This window comes from Hyperolius riggenbachi, chromosome 1 (assembly GCF_040937935.1).
Source record: "Hyperolius riggenbachi isolate aHypRig1 chromosome 1, aHypRig1.pri, whole genome shotgun sequence".
NCBI classification, from domain to species: Eukaryota; Metazoa; Chordata; class Amphibia; order Anura; family Hyperoliidae; genus Hyperolius; species Hyperolius riggenbachi.
Window position 1 is genome coordinate 482,815,077 of NC_090646.1, and position 17,783 is coordinate 482,832,859.

At 47.0% G+C, this 17,783-nt stretch overlaps 3 non-coding genes across 3 annotated transcripts; all 3 read right to left on the reverse strand.

The window, feature by feature from the left end:
• Positions 1-5,971: 5,971 nt before the first annotated feature.
• On the reverse strand, positions 5,972-6,045 carry TRNAK-UUU (transfer RNA lysine (anticodon UUU)). The gene has a single exon. It is a non-coding gene; the product is annotated as a tRNA-Lys (tRNA).
• Positions 6,046-7,008: 963 nt separating this feature from the next.
• TRNAK-UUU (transfer RNA lysine (anticodon UUU)) lies at positions 7,009-7,082 on the reverse strand. Its single transcript has one exon. It is a non-coding gene; the product is annotated as a tRNA-Lys (tRNA).
• Positions 7,083-8,038: 956 nt separating this feature from the next.
• TRNAK-UUU (transfer RNA lysine (anticodon UUU)) lies at positions 8,039-8,112 on the reverse strand. The gene has a single exon. It is a non-coding gene; the product is annotated as a tRNA-Lys (tRNA).
• Between the last annotated feature and the right edge of the window lie 9,671 nt (positions 8,113-17,783).

Consider the following 17,783-nt stretch of genomic DNA (forward strand, 5'->3'; position numbering starts at 1 on the left):
TCATTGACACCCTCAAGCAAGAAGGTAAGACACAGAAAGAAATTTCTGAACGAATAGGCTGTTCTCAGAATGCTGTATCAAGGCACCTCAGTGGGGAGTCTGTGGGAAGGAAAAAGTGTGGCAGAAAACGCTGCACAACGAGAAGAGGTGACCGGACCCTGAGAAATATTGTAGAGATGGACCGATTCCAGACCTTGGGGTCCTGTGGAAGCAGTGGACTGAGTCTGGAGTAGAAACATCCAGAGCCACCGTGTGCAGGCATGTACAGGAAATGGGCTACAGGTGCCGCATTCCCCAGGTAAAGCCACTTTTGAACCAGAAACAGCGGCAGAAGCGCCAGACCTGGGCTACAGAGAAGCAGCACTAGACTGTTGCTCAGTGGTCCAAAGTACTTTTTTTTCGGATGAAAGCAACATTTGCACGTCATTCGGAAATCAAGGTGCCAGAGTCTGGAGGAAGACTGGGGAGAGGGAAATGCCAAAATGCCTGAAGTCCAGTGTCAAGTACAGGTCAGGCACTTCTGCCGCTGTTTCTGGTTCAAAAGTGGCTTTACCTGGGGAATGCGGCACCTGTAGCCCATTTCCTGTACATGCCTGTACACGGTGGCTCTGGATGTTTCTACTCCAGACTCAGTCCACTGCTTCCACAGGTCCCCCAAGGTCTGGAATCGATACATCTCTACAATCTTCCTCAGGGTCGGTCACCTCTTCTCGTTGTGCAGCGTTTTTTGCCACACTTTTTCCTTCCCACAGACTTCCCATTGAGGTGCCTTGATACAGCACTCTGGGAACAACCTATTCGTTCAGAAATTTCTTTCTGTGTCTTACCCTCTTGCTTGAGGGTGTCAATGATGGCCTTCTGGACAGCAGTCAGGTCGGCAGTCTTACCCATGATTGAGGTTTTGAGTAATGAACCAGGCTGGGAGTTTTTAAAAGCCTCAGGAATCTTTTGCAGGTGTTTAGAGTTAATTAGTTGATTCAGATGATTAGGTTAATAGCTCGTTTAGAGAACCTTTTCATGATATGCTAATTTTTTGAGATAGGAATTTTGGGTTTTCATGAGCTGTATGCCAAAATCATCAATATTAAAACAATAAAAGGCTTTGAACTACTTCAGTTGTGTGTAATGAATCTAAAATATATGAAAGTCTAAAGTTTATCAGTACATTACAGAAAATAATGAACTTTATCACAATATGCTAATTTTTTGAGAAGATCCTGTATATAAAAAAAAGTTTGCTAGCTTATTTCCCGGGTAAAATTCACAATGATCTATACTTCCATCATGCGAATGTAATTTCAGAGTAACTGTGTGAGGAAACACGGAAAGACAGCCGCCTCTGCTCAGCGTGTGGCGGCTGCTTCCATGGAGGACATGGCGGAGAGTGGGGAAACCGCCGCGTCTGACGCGGCGGTTGCGGATGCACCGCAGAGCGGTGCTTGCTTGGCTGGGATTTATAGTCCCTCCAGGTTCAGAATGACGCGCGTGCGCGCGGAGAGGCAGAACCTATATGGCAGCCAGAAAAAGGTCAGCTGACCTGGTCGGTCAGCTGACAACCCTGCTTCTTCTCATTCAGGGAGGTGCTGGAGAGTGTCTGTGTATATATATATTGCTGGCTGTTCAGTTGCTGGTTGTCTGGTGTTGCGATCACAATGTGGTAGCACTCAGACCTGAGTCAGATCCGAAAGTGTGCCGGGACCAGCTGGAGCTGTAATCCTACACTTAGCTAGATTAATTTGATAGTCTAAAGTACTAGTTTGATTGTGATTATCTGTTATGACCCTTTGCTTGCCTGACTACTCTTCTGAACTCTGATTCTGTACCTTGCCATTCTGTTACTCTTTGGTCACTCTTGAGAGAAAAAGCGTGGGCACCAGTGCGCTTCAGTCAGAATTTATTGCACATACATGAGTAAAACAATGTAGCAGCGTAAGAAAATGGAAACACCATCAGTTTACATCACCCGTCCAGATGTCACCCAACACACAGAGCCCGTCCTCCCGACAATTGTTTCGCACCTGCCGGTGCTTGCTCACGGGGTTTAGCTCAGTGGCGTTATGATTCCAACAACGCCACGGAGGAATGGGCGTAACTATATAGTTACAAAAACGTACGCCCCTAGGCCTGCCTAAACTAATCCGCCGCCGACTCCCAAGGCTGACGGAGTAGTGCGCGTCATCTGCTGTATTTATGGGTAATCGGTCTAAGTATAATGCAGTATTCACTTTTCTAGTTAGAAGGGAGTCATGTCTGCTTGTATTTTTAAGGCCTGGATTCTAGCTTATAACTAAATTTAACCATTGTCTGTATAAACATCTAACCCTATCGGTCTGTGAGACGAAATTAACATAAGTGTTCAACTGCGCCTGCCTGCCTGTCCACTCCTCTGCACCTCCGTAATAAAATCCACCAGGGCCAATGAAAAGCCACTATCCCTCCCGGATTGCTTGGCTCCGTGTTGGTCTTCGGGTATGTTTACCCGTCTCCATGGGAATGCAGACGTCCATATGACATGGACGTCATATGCAGCCGGGATTGGTGGATGAGTATCGCTGAGAGCGGAAGTGCGCAGATGACGCGCACTACTCCGTCAGCCTTGGGAGTCGGCGGCGGATTGGTTTAGGCAGGCCTAGGGGTGTAAGTTTTTGTAACTATATAGTTACGCCCATTCCTTTGTGGCGTTGTTGGAATCATAACGCCACTGAGCTAAACCCCATGAGCAAGCACCGGCAGGTGCGAAACAATTGTCGGGAGGACGGGCTCTGTGTGTTGGGTGACATCTGGACCGGTGATGTAAACTGATGGTGTTTCCATTTTCTTACGCTGCTACATTGTTTTACTCATGTATGTGCAATAAATGCTGACTGAAGCGCACTGGTGCCCACGCTTTTTCTCTCAAGAGTGACCAAGTTGATGTTTGTTTCGTGAAGGCACAGTGAGGAAAACAGCCTGCATAACATGTGTGTTTCCCAGTGAAAGTTGGAGTGCGGGGATTTCTTCCTTTTCCTCCTCCTTAAGTGGATATAAATATTCTGTTACTCTGTTGCCGAACCCCGGATCGTCCTTAGACCCTGCATCTGCCTCCTGATTCTGTACCTCGATATTTCTGATACCCTGTTGCCAAACCCTGCCTGTACTTTAGACTCCGCCTCTGCCTTCTGAATCTGTACTTTATCTGTCCGTGTGTTTTCGACCTGGCTTGTCCGACCTTGAGAACCGACCTTACTGTTAGAGGCGGTTCCCAGTCCTGGTAGTGGCACTCTCACTTAAGTGTCACTCTCGTTCTGTCGTTCCTTCTCTCAGATTGACTCCTCCTCCCGGGAGAGTCGAGAAGGAATTGTGCAGTACTCCTTTCTGCACTGAGGCCTAGTCCTCTGAATATTACTGTTTGCACCAAACACTCTTTCTATACTCAGGTGTCCAGAGGTTAGCTTATATATCTGATTATCGGTGATACTGCAGATCACCTATAATCTGGTATATATCTGTATTCCCTGTGATACTGCAGATCACCGGTAATCAGATCCTCTCTCTGTTACACCGATCATTACAGTAGTATATTAAAGTCAAAGTGGGACAGTTTTAGTGTGAATAAATACAAAGTTGGGTTACCTCTAAGGCAACCACTGTATAGGCAGGTGGGGAGATTAGAGCCTACCCCATTTAGGTTAAAAAGTTGCGCTCTGTAGACCAGAATATAGGGCGTAAATAACACCCCTTCACCAGGTGTGAGCAGCTTGTAGTTGATAGAGCAAAACAGGGATGGCAGGGAGATTAAAATACACTAAAATACATTAAAACAGCGTAAGACCTCTTGTACATTACGGGCTTGATAACTCATAGGACACAGGGTTGCTCGGATAGTACTTTTTAAAATCCGAATTGATCCGGATTTTCAGATATCCGGATCTGATTCGGATATCCGAATCCGAACCTTTAGCTATCCGCATGAACATGGATATCCGAACGCATTATCTGCGGATATCCGACCTATTCGGATATCCGAATAGAGAAACCGGAATTGCCTTTCAAACTGCTTTACAACCATTTCTAACCTTTAAAAAACACCTTCTTGCCTCTTAGCCTCCTCCCTTCCTCCCTCTCCAGAGGAAGAGTATCTTGTCTTCCTGGGATTGGTAGGATGTCAAAAGCACCAGGAATCGAACCAAGGTCAACTGCGTGGAGGGCAGCTATGCTCACCACTATACTACCAAAACTACACTCACATACATGCTCACATACATTAGCCAGGAATCAAACCCAGGAATCGAACCCAGGTCAACTATGTGGAGGGCAGCTATGCTCACCACTATACTACCAACACTACAGGCTGAAGCTAGCCTAGCTGGCCAGGGAAGGATGAAAAGCTAAGTGGCCATGCATCCATTCCTGCTAACCGAAAGCTTACTTGTGTCTTACAACACATTGGCTTAAGACTTTACCAAATCCAATGCTCCAATATGGGGAAGCTTCTCTGTTTGCTGTTTTTTTTTTTTAAATGTGGTGTCACAGTTCACTCATCTCTTCAACTACAAGAAAGGCCCAGGAGTAGTCTTAGCTACCGTAATATCTATGTTATATCTATGTTATGGCAGGGCCCTTATTACACTTTCTCTAACAGGGCTATGGAAACCGTTTTGCCTATGCGATAAAGCGAGGTGCAAAAATGAAATCATGCCTAGCAGAGGATGGTTTCAATCCATCAACCTCTGGGTTATGGGCCCAGCACACTTCTGCTGTGCCACTCTGCAGTCTGCTTACATTTGTATACAATCTTCAAGTTTAAGAAGGGTACATTAGTTCCCTTCACAAAACACAACAGGTTCCCTGGGTGGGCTTGAACCACCACCCTTTCAGTTAACAGCCAAATGCACTAACCAATTCTGCCACAAGGACTATGAATAGGTCACAGCTGCTAAATGTCTATCTGGGGTTTTCTTTGGACAACTGTTGAGCACAAAATGCAAGGCCATCCCTGGGTGGGCTTGAACCACCAACTTTTCGGTTAACAGCCAAATGCACTAACCAATTGTGCCACAAGGACTGTGCATAGGTCACGGCTGCTAAATGGCTATCTGGGGTTTTCTTCGGACAACTGTTGAGCACAAAATGCAAGGCCATCCCTGGGAGGGCTTAAACCGCCAACCTTTCAGTTAACAGCCAAATGCACTAACCAATTGTGCCACAAGGACTGTGTGTAGGTCATGGCTGCTAAATGGCTATTTGGGGTTTTATTCAGACAACTGTTGAGCACAAAATGCAAGGCCATCCCTGGGAGGGCTTGAACCACCAACCTTTCAGTTAACAGCCAAATGCACTAACCAATTGTGCCACAAGGACTGTGTATAGGTCATGGCTGCTAAATGGCTTTCTGGGGTTTTCTTCGGACAACTGTTGAGCACAAAATGCAAGGCCATCACTGGGTGGGCTTGAACCACCAATCTTGACGGTTAACAGCCAAATTCACTAACCAATTGTGCCACAAGGACTGTGTATAGGTCATGGCTGCTAAATGGCTATCTGGGGTTTTCTTTGGACAACTGTTGAACACAAAATGCAAGGCCATCCCTAGCAGGAAGGTTGTGTAATCTGTGTAATTTGCTGTAAAAAAAAATAAAAATAAACCATTAAAAAAAAAAAAAGGTTTAATTTTTCTGAGGTGTCCGGGTTGAAAACTGTGTTGTCCCAGTTGTGTATTGGACATGATGTGGGCTTCACGACCGCTGTCTGGAACCTCATGCTGTGTATTTACGGCCTGGTATCACCTGCTAAATGTCTATCTGGGGTTTTCTTTGGACAACTGTTGAGCACAAAATGCAAGGCCATCCCTGGGTGGGCTTGAACCACCAACTTTTCGGTTAACAGCCAAATGCACTAACCAATTGTGCCACAAGGACTGTGCATAGGTCACGGCTGCTAAATGGCTATCTGGGGTTTTCTTCGGACAACTGTTGAGCACAAAATGCAAGGCCATCACTGGGTGGGCTTGAACCACCAACCTTTCGGTTAAAAGCCAAATGCACTAACCAATTGTGCCACAAGGACTGTGCATAGGTCATGGCTGCTAAATGGCTATCTGAGGTTTTCTTTGGACAACTGTTGAGCACAAAATGCAAGGCCATCCCTGGGTGGGCTTGAACCGCCAACCTTTCGGTTAACAGCCAAATGCACTAACCAATTGTGCCACAAGGACTGCTTGTAGGTCATGGCTGCTAAATGGCTATCTGGGGCTTTCTGCGGACAACTGTTGAGCACAAAATGCAAGGCCATCACCAGGTGGGCTTGAACCACCAACTTTTCGGTTAACAGCCAAATGCACTAACCAATTGTGCCACAAGGACTGTGCATAGGTCACGGCTGCTAAATGGCTATCTGGGGCTTTCTGCGGACAACTATTGAGCACAAAATGCAAGGTCATCACTGGGTGGGCTTGAACCACCAACCTTTCGGTTAACAGCCAAATGCACTAACCAATTGTGCCACAAGGACTGTGTATAGGTCATGGCTGCTAAATGGCTATCTCGGGTTTTCTTCAGACAACGGTTGAGCACAAAATGAAAGGCCTTCCATGGGTGGGCTTGAACCACCAACCTTGACGGTTAACAGCCAAATGCATTAACCAATTGTGCCACAATGACTGTGTATAAGTCACAGCTGCAAAATGGCAATCTGGGGTTTTCTTCGGACAACTGTTGAGCACAAAATGCAAGGCCATTCCTGGTTGGGCTTGAACCACCAACCTTTCGGTTAACAGCCAAATGAGCTAACCAATTGTGCCACAAGGATTGTGTATAGGTCATGGCTGCTAAATGGCTATCTGGGGTTTTCTTTGGACAACTGTTGAACACAAAATGCAAGGCATTCCCTAGGAGGGCTTGACCCACCAACCTTTCGGTTAACAGCTAAATGCACTAACCAATTGTGCCACAAGGACTGTGTATAGGTCATGGCTGCTAAATGGCTATCTGAGGTTTTCTTTGGACAACTGTTGAACACAAAATGCAAGGCCATCACTGGGTGGGCTTGAACCACCAACCTTTCGGTTAAAAGCCAAATGCACTAACCAATTGTGCCACAAGGACTGTGCATAGGTCATGGCTGCTAAATGGCTATCTGGGGCTTTCTGCGGACAACTGTTGAGCACAAAATGCAAGGCCATCACCAGGTGGGCTTGAACCACCAACCTTTCGGTTAACAGCCAAATGCACTAAATAAATTGTGCCACAAGGACTGTGTGTAGGTCATGGCTGCTAACTGGCGCTTTCTGCGGACAACTATTGAGCACAAAATGCAAGGTCATCACTGGGTGGGCTTGAACCACCAACCTTTCGGTTAACAGCCAAATGCACTAACCAATTGTGCCACAAGGACTGTGTATAGGTCATGGCTGCTAAATGGCTATCTGGGGTTTTATTAAGACAACGGTTGAACACAAAATGCAAGGCCATCCCTGGGTGGGCTTGAACCACCAACTTTTTGGTTAACAGCCAAATGCACTAACCAACTGTGCCACAAGGACTATACGTAAGTCACGGCTGCTAAATGGCTATCTGGGGTTTTCTTCGGACAACTTTTGAGCACAAAATGCAAGGCCATCCCTGGGAGGGCTTAAACCGCCAACCTTTCGGTTAACAGCCAAATGCACTAACCAATTGTGCCACAAGGACTGTGTGTAGGTCATGGCTGCTAAATGGCTATCTGGGGTTTTATTCTTACAACTTTTGAGCACAAAATGCAAGGCCATCCCTGGGAGGGCTTGAACCACCAACCTTTCGGTTAACAGCCAAATGCACTAACCAATTGTGCCACAAGGACTGTGTACAGGTCATGGCTGCTAAATGGCTATCTGAGGTTTTTTTTGGACAACTGTTGAACACAAAATGCAAGGCCATCACTGGGTGGGCTTGAACCACCAACCTTTCGGGTTAAAAGCCAAATGCACTAACCAATTGTGCCACAAGGACTGTGTATAGGTCATGGCTGCTAAATGGCTATCTGAGGTTTTCTTTGGACAACTGTTGAACACAAAATGCAAGGCCATCACTGGGTGGGCTTGAACCACCAACCTTTCGGTTAAAAGCCAAATGCACTAACCAATTGTGCCACAAGGACTGTGCATAGGTCATGGCTGCTAAATGGCTATCTGGGGCTTTCTGCGGACAACTGTTGAGCACAAAATGCAAGGCCATCACCAGGTGGGCTTGAACCACCAACCTTTCGGTTAACAGCCAAATGCACTAAAAAAATTGTGCCACAAGGACTGTGTGTAGGTCATGGCTGCTAACTGGCGCTTTCTGCGGACAACTATTGAGCACAAAATGCAAGGTCATCACTGGGTGGGCTTGAACCACCAACCTTTCGGTTAACAGCCAAATGCACTAACCAATTGTGCCACAAGGACTGTGTATAGGTCATGGCTGCTAAATGGCTATCTGGGGTTTTCTTCAGACAACGGTTGAACACAAAATGCAAGGCCATCCCTGGGTGGGCTTGAACCACCAACTTTTTGGTTAACAGCCAAATGCACTAACCAACTGTGCCACAAGGACTATCCGTAAGTCACGGCTGCTAAATGGCTATCTGGGGTTTTCTTCGGACAACTTTTGAGCACAAAATGCAAGGCCATCCCTGGGAGGGCTTAAACCGCCAACCTTTCGGTTAACAGCCAAATGCACTAACCAATTGTGCCACAAGGACTGTGTGTAGGTCATGGCTGCTAAATGGCTATCTGGGGTTTTATTCGGACAACTGTTGAGCACAAAATGCAAGGCCATCCCTGGGAGGGCTTGAACCACCAACCTTTCGGTTAACAGCCAAATGCACTAACCAATTGTGCCACAAGGACTGTGTACAGGTCATGGCTGCTAAATGGCTATCTGAGGTTTTTTTTGGACAACTGTTGAACACAAAATGCAAGGCCATCACTGGGTGGGCTTGAACCACCAACCTTTCGGGTTAAAAGCCAAATGCACTAACCAATTGTGCCACAAGGACTGTGTATAGGTCATGGCTGCTAAATGGCTATCTGAGGTTTTCTTTGGACAACTGTTGAGCACAAAATGCAAGGCCATCCCTGGTTTGGCTTGAACCGCCAACCTTTCAGGTTAACAGCCAAATGCACTAACCAATTGTGCCAGAAGGACTGTGTATAGGTCATGGCTGCTAAATGGCTATCTGGGGTTTTCTTCAGACAACGGTTGAGCACAAAATGAAAGGCCTTCCCTGGGTGGGCTTGATCCACCAACCTTGACGGTTAACAGCCAAATGCACTAACCAATTGTGCCACAAGGACTGTGTATAAGTCACAGCTGCTAAATGGCTATCTGGGGTTTTCTTCGGACAACTGTTGAGCACAAAATGCAAGGTCATTCCTGGTTGGGCTTGAACCACCAACCTTTCGGTTAACAGCCAAATGCACTAACCAATTGTGCCACAAGGACTGTGTATAGGTCATGGCTGCTAAATGGCTATCTGAGGTTTTCTTTGGACAACTATTGAGCACAAATTGCAAGGCCATCCCTGGGTGGGCTTGGACCATCAACCTTGACAGTTAACAGCCAAATGCACTAACCAATTGTGCCACAAGGATTGTGTATAGGTCATGGCTGCTAAATGGCTATCTGGGGTTTTCTTTGGACAACTGTTGAGCACAAAATGCAAGGCTATCCCTGGGTGGGCTTGAACCACCATGCTTTCGGTTAACAGCCAAATGCACTAATCAATTGTGCCACAAGGACTGTGTATTGGTCATGGCTGCTAAATGGCTTTCTGGGGTTTTCTTCGGACAACTGTTGAGCACAAAATGCAAGGCCATCACTGGGTGGGCTTGAACCACCAATCTTGACGGTTAACAGCCAAATTCACTAACCAATTGTGCCACAAGGATTGTGTATAGGTCATGGCTGCTAAATGGCTATCTGGGGTTTTCTTTGGACAACTGTTGAACACAAAATGCAAGGCCATCCCTAGCAGGAAGGTTGTGTAATCTGTGTAATTTGCTGTAAAAAAAAATAAAAATAAACCATTAAAAAAAAAAAAGGTTTAATTTTTCGGAGGTGTCCGGGTTGAAAACTGGTTTGTCCCAGTTGTGTATTGGACATGATGTGGGCTTCACGACCGCTGTCTGGAACCTCATGCTGTGTATTTACGGCCTGGTATCACCGCTAGGTACCAGGGCTATTATGTCACGCTGCCTACCTACCTGCTGCCACACTCACACTACTCCTCCATTCCTCCTGCTGCTGCTGCTGTCTGTCTGTCTGCTGTGTTTCCCACTGCCAGGGTACACAGATTTACCTTCTGCTGCTGCCACTCTGCCACCAGCTTTTACGTCCAACAATAGCTATATGTGTAATTTGCTGTAAAAAAAAATAAAAAAATAAACCATTAAAAAAAAAGGTTTCATTTTTCTGAGGTGTCCGGGTTGAAAACTGTGTTGTCCCAGTTGTGTATTGGACACGATGTGGGCTTCACGACCGCTGTCTGGAACCTCATGCTGTGTATTTACGGCCTGGTACCACTGCTAGGTACCACAGCCTATTATGTCTCGCTGCCTGGCCTGCCTCATTGACTGCCTGCTGCCACACAATCATCCTCCTCCTGCTGCTGCTGCTGAATTTACCTCATGCTGTCTGTGTGTTTCCACTGCCAGGGAGCACATACAATGGCGCTTCCACCATGCGCCACCAGCTATTTATTACGCTCAAAAATAGCTGCATTTCTTAAAAAAAAAAAAAAAAATAGAAGAGAAATAAGTGAAGAAGAAGAAGACGATATAGAAGAAGAAGAAGATATAGAAAAACAAGAAGAAGAAGAAGGTGTAACGATTGGTGAAGCACAGAGAGGATCTGATTACCGGTGATTTGCAGTATCACTGGGAATACAGATGTATACCAGATTATAAGTGATCTGCAGTATCACCAATAATATAACCTCTGTTCACCTGAGTAGAGTGTAGTGTTTGGTGTAACAGTAACACTTCGAGGACTAGGCCTCAGTGCAGAGGGGAGTACTGCACGGATTTCTTCCGAAGACCTGGACTCTCCTAGACGGGAGGAGTCAGGCTGAGAGTAGGAAGGATTGTTCTGCAAGTGACACTCAGAAGGAAGTGTCACTAACAGGACGAGGAACCGCCTCCAATAGTAAGGTCGGTTCTCGATGTCGGACAAGCCAGGTCGTAAACACACGGACAGAAAAAAGAACAGATACAGTAGGCAGAGGCTGAGTCTAGGTACAGGCAGGGTTCGGCAACAGGTATCAGAAATATCGAGGTACAAGATCAGGAGGCAGAAACAGAGTCTAAGGACGAGCCGGGGTTCGGCAACAGAGTATCAGAAAGGCAAGGTACAAGATCAGAGTTCAGGAGGATAGTCAAACAGGCAAAGGGTAATAACAGATAATCACAATCAAACTAGTACTTTAAGCTATCAACAGAATCTAGCTTAGTGTAGGATTACAGCTCCAGCTGGTCCCGGCACACTAACGGATCTGACTACAGGTCTGAGTGCTCCCACGTATGTGTTTGCAACGCCAGGCAACCAGCAACTGAATAAGCAGCAGAATATATAGTTGCTGGACTCTGCTGCCCCGCCCGAACCATTCAGCCAATCATGAGTCCTGCAGGAATCAGCTGACCTTCCTGATCAGCTGACACTTCCTCTGCAGGTATAAAGGTCCTGAATTCAGGCCCGCGTGAGCATAGCTCTCCATCTGCCTAGGTGCACTCGCGCGTCTCACTCTGAATCTTGGTGGACTATCAGTCCCAGCCACACCAGTACTGTCTTGCAATGTATCCAGTTCCAATGCGGATTCCGCCACTCCCAATGCGGATTCCGCCGCTCTGCCTATGCGGCATGCGGCGGTTTTTCCGCGTTGTGACGCCATGCTGGATGCGGAAACAGCCGCCTCACCTTGAGAGACGGCGGCTTTTCTGCGTTTCTTCACAGTACCCCCCTCCCGAGGAGTGGACTCCGGACAACTCCTACCAGGTTTCTCGGGATTTAAGGCGTGAAACTCCCTCCTTAATTCGTCCGCATGCATGCGACTCCCCGGTACCAATTGTCTCTCCTCAATGCCGTACCCTTTCCAATGTACAAGATATTGTACCGAGTTTTGTACAAAGCGTGAATCTAAAATATGTTCTACCTCGTACTCAGACTGGTCATCCACCAACACAGGAGGAGGAGGAGTGGGACCCACATGGACTGCTGGCTTAAGCAGGGATACGTGGAAGGATCTTACCCCACGCATGCTGGCGGGAAGATCAACGGCGTAAGTGACGTTGTTGATCCTTCTGGCTATCGGGAAAGGCCCGACAAACCTGGGCCCCAACTTGTCTGTGGGCTGTTTCAGGGCCAAGTGACGTGTGGATACCCAAACCAAGTCTCCTGGTTGGAATCTCCACTCCAAAGACCGTTTCTTGTCAGCTTGACCCTTCTGACTCAGAAACGCCTTTTCCAAACTGTCTCTCACCGTCCGCCAAATGTCTTTAAAAGACCTTTGCCAAGCCTCCAGAGCTGGAAACGGAGTGGAGGCCACTGGTAACGGTGAAAATTTGGGCAATCTTCCAGACACTACCTGGAACGGAGAAAATCCAGTGGAAGAATGTGAGAATCTGCTCAGCTGCCTGTGCAGACAGGCAGCGTTTTGACCACTGTTCACGTCTGCATTCTGCAGGTCTCTTTAAGAGAGACCTTCTGTCAGTTTTGCAGCTTGTGTTGCTGAGGGATTTGCATACATTAGTCATGCAAATCCGTTACCTGCCTTCTTTTGATGACTGGCACTATAAAAGCATTCTGCTCCCAGAATTCTTTGCTGGACATTTCCCTTCCATGGTCTGTTCCTGATGGACACTGCTGGAGTGTCAGCCATTGCTATCTAGTATAGTTAATTCCTGGGGGTTGCTTTAGGCTCCCCTTCTAGCCCAGTCAGGTTGTATTATCTGTATTGCCTGTTCTGTCTTGTCTTGCCTGTTGCCATTGTCCTGTCCCAACGGTGGTCGACAGGAAATGGTTCTGATCTCTGTTCTTGGAGTATAGCTGGTGCAGTGGTTGCTACCAGCTATCTCTTCTGTTCTGTCTCCTGGGATCGCACTAGCTACTTTTCGCTAGCGCTGGGGATCCTTCTGTTCTGTCTTCTGGGATCGCGCTAGCTACTTTTCGCTAGCGCTGGGGATCCTTCTGTTCTGCCTTCTGGGATCGCGCTAGCCACTTTTCGCTAGCGCTGGGGATCCTTCTGTTCTGTCTTCTGGGATCGCGCTAGCCACTTTTCGCTAGCGCTGGGGATCCTTCTGTTCTGCTACTCTGTACCTGGATCGTGCTAGCCACTTTTCGCTAGCGCTGGGGATCCTTTTGTTCTGCTACTCTGTACCTGGATCGCGCTAGCCACTTTTCGCTAGTGCTGGGGATCCTTCTGTCGCTTGTCCCTGTTTTCGTGTGTCTGTCTTGTCTGCTGCGCTTGCTGGAGGCTCGGTGAGGTAACCGTTAAGCAAGCGCTCGCGTCCTCTGTTTCATGTTTGTCTGTTAATGGTTAGTTAGGCGTGCTTGTCTCTATTGTGCTTATCACGTGGAGACCGCGCATAACCGCGTGCACTGTTGCGAATGAGTGCGGTGTTCGCGGTTAGCTAGCGTTTGTTATTTTCCGTATCTCCTTATTGTATTATTTGCTGTGCCTTTGCTACTCTCGTGCTCCGCCTTGCTGTAACCTTGTGTCATGTCTGGCAATCGCACCTCTCGCGATCGCGTTCCTGCTTCTTATCTGCTGTGGTGTGTGCACAGTCGCGGGTTGGCGACTAATTTTATGCACACACACACAATCTGTTTCTGTGCTCACTCTCAATCGCTTCTCTTGCGATTGCGTTTCTTCCCTTCGTACAATTCCTGTCTGGCGTGTGTGGTAGGGCAGAGGAGCTGTTCCTCTGCACTCCACAGCTCCACCTGCCGACAGGAATTTCCCTCTGCAGGTGCAAAGCACCTAGCCTGGGTGTCCTCAATTATACGCTTGTGGAGGAAATCCACCGCGTCAGCGCACGTCTGGTGCGCTGACCACGGAGACGATTCCGCAATCGTTACAGAATGTCCAGCCCCACCAAAATTCCCAGGGCAGAGGGAACCTTCGATTTGTTTCAGATGTCATTGCCTGAGGCAAAGGCATATGTGGATCCTATTATAGGTAGGATCGCACACTACATTAAAGCAGTTAAAAAGTCTGTCCTCGTTCCTGACCCCAACCCATATGGACATTACCTAGATACTGGGTTGTTTGAACCGCCATTTGCCTCATGGGAGATTGGGGCCTTGTTGGAAGAGTTTGATTTCGATTGGAAAGCCTTTTGCGATTTTTATATCGCAAAGAGCGCGGATGACCTGAATGATTGTCTCGACTCGATGTACCTTTTGATCGATTCTGATGAATGTGATGAGTGTGATGTGGATCTGGTGATTTATGTGTGGCAGACTATTTTGGACGAATTGCACACACACCAACCAATTATTTCCAATAAAGAAACACCATTGTCACATGATTATTCCTGTCTTTCTGGGGTAAAGCAAGTGAGTTTGGACACTGTGCGACCTGAAATGAATGGGAGTGCCTCGACTGTGGACACCTGCGTGAATTCTGATGGAGTTTCTCCCATTTGTTTAGAGGTTAAATCTGAGCGATCTGATGCCTGTTTCTCAGATGTTCCTGTCGATTGTGATCGGCGTGAGTGTGTCAGTTTTGTCAATGATTTGTGGGATCCCTTGTCATGTAAAAACAGATCTTCTTCTCTCAGTACTTCCTTAAGATCCTCCATCTATGATCTTGCTATGGGGAAAATTCCCAAACTATGCAGTTTCAAGAGTAAAATTAATATGATTCCTCATGTTGTTGTCACAACTTCCCCTAACATTGTTCAGGTGTGAATGGGAGCCCCCGTTCCAGAAAAAACAGCCCGAAGCGCTGTCGTATGAATTGGAGAACGATTCAGAGTCGTTTTGTGAGTACTACATTACCAGACGTGAATCTGTCTTGAGAGCATGTATAAGGCTGTCTACCTCCAACTTGAAGCCAGGCTCTCCAGAAACAACATCCTTGACCCTCTTCAATCTGGTTTCAGGAAATATTCACAGCTGTGAAACAGCCCTCACCCAGATTTGCAATGATCTGCTCATTGCAAGAGACAAGGGTCAATGTTCCATCCTGATTTTGCTCGACCTCTCAGCGGCTTTTGACACAGTCGATCATGAAATCTTACTCAACAGGCTACAAGAGTACTGTGGCATAGATGGCATTGTTCTCCGGTGGTTCAACTCCTATCTGGCTGGCAGAACACAAAGGGTAGCCTTAGGGCCCTTCCTCTCCAACCCTGTACCACTAAAATACGGTGTACCTCAGGGCGCAATATTATCCCCTTTACTGTTCCATATACATGCTGCCACTTGGAGAAATCATACAAAAACATGGCCTGACATATCATTGCTATGCTGATGACACCCAGCTATATTTGTCATTCAAACCTGACGTCACAGACCCTACTCCACAATTAAACGCATGCTTAGCTGAGCTTCAGGAGTGGATGAATAATAATTGGCTAAAACTTAATGCTGACAAAACTGAGGTTCTTGTTATCGAGGGCCAGGGCTCAACAGCAAAGCAGCTCCAGTCTCAACCAACACCGCTAAGGATAGGGAGCTCAGACCTGAACAACTCAGACTGTGTGCGCAGCCTGGGAGTACTGATTGATGGGAAATTAAGCTTCAGGAATCAAATCTCAGCTGTTGTGAAACATTCCTTCTTTCACCTAAGGAATATTGCAAGGATTAAACACCTAATTCCTTCAGAGGATCTTCCAACCCTAGTTCATGCCTTCGTCACATCAAGGTTAGACTACTGCAACGTCCTCTACACAGGCCTGCATAAGAAAGACTTACGCCGCCTGCAATTAGTACAGAATGCCGCCGCAAGTCTGTTAACGAGCCAACCCCGCCATTGCCACATAACACCAACCCTGAGCTCACTCCACTGGCTACCGATAAAATGGAGAATTCTGTTTAAGATTGGCTTACTGACATTCAAATCCTTGCACAATCTGGGCCCTGGATACCTGAAGGACTTGTTGCAACTACATCACACCCCCCACAATCTTAGATCAAAAGGACGTAACACCTTGGTCACCCCCAGAGTCCACCTGAAAACCTTTGGAGACAGAGCCTTTTGTCATGCTGCCCCTACACTTTGGAACTCCCTGCCACACCCAATCAGGACAGCCCCATCCCTGTAAACATTTAAGTCTAAACTGAAAACCTACCTTTTCAGTCTGGCATTCATGAACATCTGACTATCTCCTCTGTAACACAACCCAGCCTGAAACCCTGTATTAATCTGAGACACAGCTATGCGCTTTGAGTCCTATGGGAGAAAAGCGCTTTACAAATGTTATTGTATTGTATTGTATTAAGTTATGCATCCGCCTTAAGAGAAAAAAAGGGGTGTGAATTTGACTTTGTGTGTCCGCTGATTTGTATGTGGAAAATGATTCTGAATGAATTACGTGTGCGTCATTCAGGTGACGTTTGTAAAGGTACATTGTCAGCTGGCGTTTCTGAGATCCAGCAATCCAGCCTGGAGACCTCAGAATCCCTGTCTTTGGAGTGTTCGGTTTCGCAACCTAAAGCGATTGTGGATTCGCAAATTTTGCGTTCTGTCTCCTCGGATTCGACATCGTTGGCCGAGTCTAAGAGTGAGACAGCACTTTGGTTTTGTGAACCTGATACTGAAGCACCTTTGCTCTGTCCAGAGAAGATATCTCTGAGCTTGCCCTGTATCATGAATAAAGACATTGGGCCTGATTCACAAAGCGGTGCAAAGTGTTTGCACGCGAGTGAAAACCCCTTTATCATGCCTAAACTCAGTTTAGGCATGATAAGAAGAAACTCGCGCAAATTTTCCGTGCGCAAGGTTTTGCGCGCGCAAGCGCGCAGGCGCGCGCGCAGCACCTGGCGCTTCGCGCGAAGCTCCCATTAAGCCCTATGGGACTTTGCGCGCGCACATACGTGCGTACGCGCGTACGCGCGGTAGCTTCGCGCGAGTTAGAGCACAAAGCGGTGATAACTTTGCTAGTGCAAAGGTTATCACGCCTAAAGTCTTTTAGGCGTGATAACTGAGTTATCACCGCTTTGTGAATCAGGCCCATTATGTCCACTCGCATTGACATGTGCGAGTCTAATTCTGAAGTAAGTACTGACTCTCCACCCAGTAATCTGGAGGAGTCAATATTACCTTGTTAAAAATCTCCTGCAGTGTCCCTAGAGGCTCGTCTAGGTCTTGCAACCATTGTTACCTGTTTCTCTGCTATTTTGGAATTGCAGTCTGGTTTGACTGCTATGGAGGAATTTCCCTGCAGTGAAACGAAACTCAGAAAGCCAGAGTTAGTTTCACTAGATATTTCTGTGTATCCCTGTCCTGATGATGATATTCAGTCTCAGTTTATGGTGGAACCTTCCCTGGGACATCTGCCCGGTTCACAAAATAAAGTTCAAGCCTTGCCCTGTAACATGGATAGTTCAGAATCCTTCTTTGGAAACTTGAAAAAGGATGTTCCTGAGGTCCTGTCTGACCTCCTGGAGATCTCCGAGTTCTTCCCAAAGGGTGCAGAACTTGTAGGAGACATCTCCTGCCCCCCAAGTCCTTCTGAGGTGTTGCCCACTTCAGTAGGCATTGCTGCCTTGCTGGCTACCTTTTCAGCTCTGATGGAGCTTCACGCCTGTGTAGTCAATGATGATATTATTGTCACAGAAATTTCT